This window comes from Galeopterus variegatus, unplaced genomic scaffold (assembly GCF_000696425.1).
Source record: "Galeopterus variegatus unplaced genomic scaffold, G_variegatus-3.0.2 Scaffold450, whole genome shotgun sequence".
NCBI classification, from domain to species: domain Eukaryota; kingdom Metazoa; phylum Chordata; class Mammalia; order Dermoptera; family Cynocephalidae; genus Galeopterus; species Galeopterus variegatus.
Genome location: NW_007726561.1, coordinates 484,879 through 487,159, shown reverse-complemented (window position 1 = coordinate 487,159; position 2,281 = coordinate 484,879).

The window sequence follows — 2,281 nt, the reverse complement described above, 5'->3', positions numbered from 1 at the left end:
TAAGTTGAACCCCAGACTTTCTACCAGAGAGCTCAGGCTGCTCTTAATATAAGCACAGGCTGCTGAGTCTGAGGCTGCAGGTGCAGTCCCACTCTTCCTTCTGAGGGCTCTGGAGCCAAGCCCACGAACACAGGCTGCCCTCCACCCCCATCTGTCTAGATCTCAAGGTAAGGTGGATGAGGGCTGGCATTTTACATACTTAAGTTCCTACATTGGGGGGATACTGACTAGGAGGAAGCACTGTGCCCTGGCTCAGGGGGCGGAATGGACAGGAGACAAGAACAGAACCAATTGACTCTGAGTTAAAGTCAGAATGAGTCGGGGACTCTAAAGTGCTGGGTGGGACCCAGGGAGGCTTCTGGAAAGAGGCAGCATTTTGATTGGGCCTTGTCAGGTGAGTCAGCCTCTCGAAGGCAGTGGGTGAAACATCCTAAGAGCAGGAGAGAAGGAAAGGGAAACTAGATGGCATGTCCTTCAAGCCTTACAGAATTCTGGGGTGGTGTTGTCTCCAATTTACATAGGAAAGGACTGAAGTTCAGGGAGTTAATCATGTTAATAAGGGCATTTGAGTGCTTACTTGGAGCCAGGTGCTGTGCTGAGCCCTTTACATATATGGTTTCATTTCATCCTCTCAATAACCCTAATGAGCGGTAGATGTTATTAAGCTCATTTTACAGATAGGAAAACTGAGGTTCAGAGAGGTTAAGTAAGTTATTGAAAGTCAGGATTCAAGGGCAAAGTTGTCTGACTTCAGACACAGTGCTCGTAATCCCTATATGTATCCTCCTTCAAAGTGGCCAAATTTCACAAGACAGAGTGGCAATAAATGTGCCAGGCACTGTTCTAAATGCTTTACACATTTTAACTCATCTAGCTGATGTAGGGATTATGATTATTATTGCCATTTTACAAATGGGGAAACCAAGGCCAAGAGAGATTAAGTGACTTGTCTAAGGTTGCCACTAGGTGGTCTAGTTCCAGAGTCTGGGCTCTTAACCACGATAATCTACTAGCCTTTCTACTCTGCAGAGGGACAAGGCGTAGGGCTGTCAAAACTCAGGGACATGGCAGTCTGAGTGCAGTGGTGTTTACAATTGATCAAAGCCAGTTGTAGATTTCTTTGTTCCTTCTCCATTCCCACTGCTTCTCTTGACTAGCCTTATAAAAACAAAACAAAAACAAAACCAAACTCAGGGCCAGTGACAGGGCCAGTGGAGTAGAGAACAGGAGGGAGGGCTGCCTTGGTATGTGAGGTATGTGAGGGAGCTGGAATAGGAAAGAGAACCCAACCGTAGCCATTCACAGTATTTTTCTCTGCTGTTTTCTCAGTAGGAATTCAATGCTAGTTCCTATCAAAACTAACTACTAACAGCATAATATCTCCCCAAATACCATTTCCTTAAAAGGCATTCTGTCAAAGTGTCTCTAATTAGTAAATACAGATGCTTTGCAAATAGGGGTTCCCTTTTCCCTTGTGACCAGGACCAGTGGTCTGCCAGAATGGCTTTGCAGTCCCCCAGTTAGGGTTAGGAACTACTTTGTAGAGAAGGATATGAGGAAGACGGCTGTACAGGGGGAATGGCTGATGTGGACTTGGTCAGAGATTGAATTTAGAGATGGGAAGGAAACCTTCCATGGCTCTTGTCCCTAATACAAATCTACTCAGGGTCTTTGGGATCAGGTCTTTAGTTTCTTGACTCAAAGGGAAACAATAAGGATAGGTTTATGGAAGTAAAATTATCCCATTTGGAGGAAGGAAACCTGTAAGGAGACACAGAGCATTTGTAATTAAGTGCACAGGCTCTGAAATTGGACTGTTTGAATTCAAATCCCAACTATGTAAGTGTATAACCTTTGGTAATTTACTTGACCTCCCTAAATCTTGGTGTCCCTTCTGTAAAATGGGTATATTAATGATGTCTTTAATTGTTAATTATTCACATAATAATGATTAATGTTTTGTTGTAGGGATTAAAATGACCAAATACAAAGTGCTCAACACAGTGTTTACATACATATACTCAATGCCTATTATTTTACCCAAATTAAAAGGAGATATTACAGTAAGTTTTTTTTGGGGGGGGTGTGTTGCTGGCTGACCTGTATGGGGAATCAAACCCTTGACCTTGGTGTTATAACACTGTACTCTAACCAATTGAGCTAACTAGCCAGCCTTCACTTAAAATTTTAAGAGGGTAGATCTCTCACCATTAAAAAAATTAACTCAGGGGCCGGCCCGTGGCTCACTCGGGAGAGTGCGGTGCTGATAACACCAAGGCCC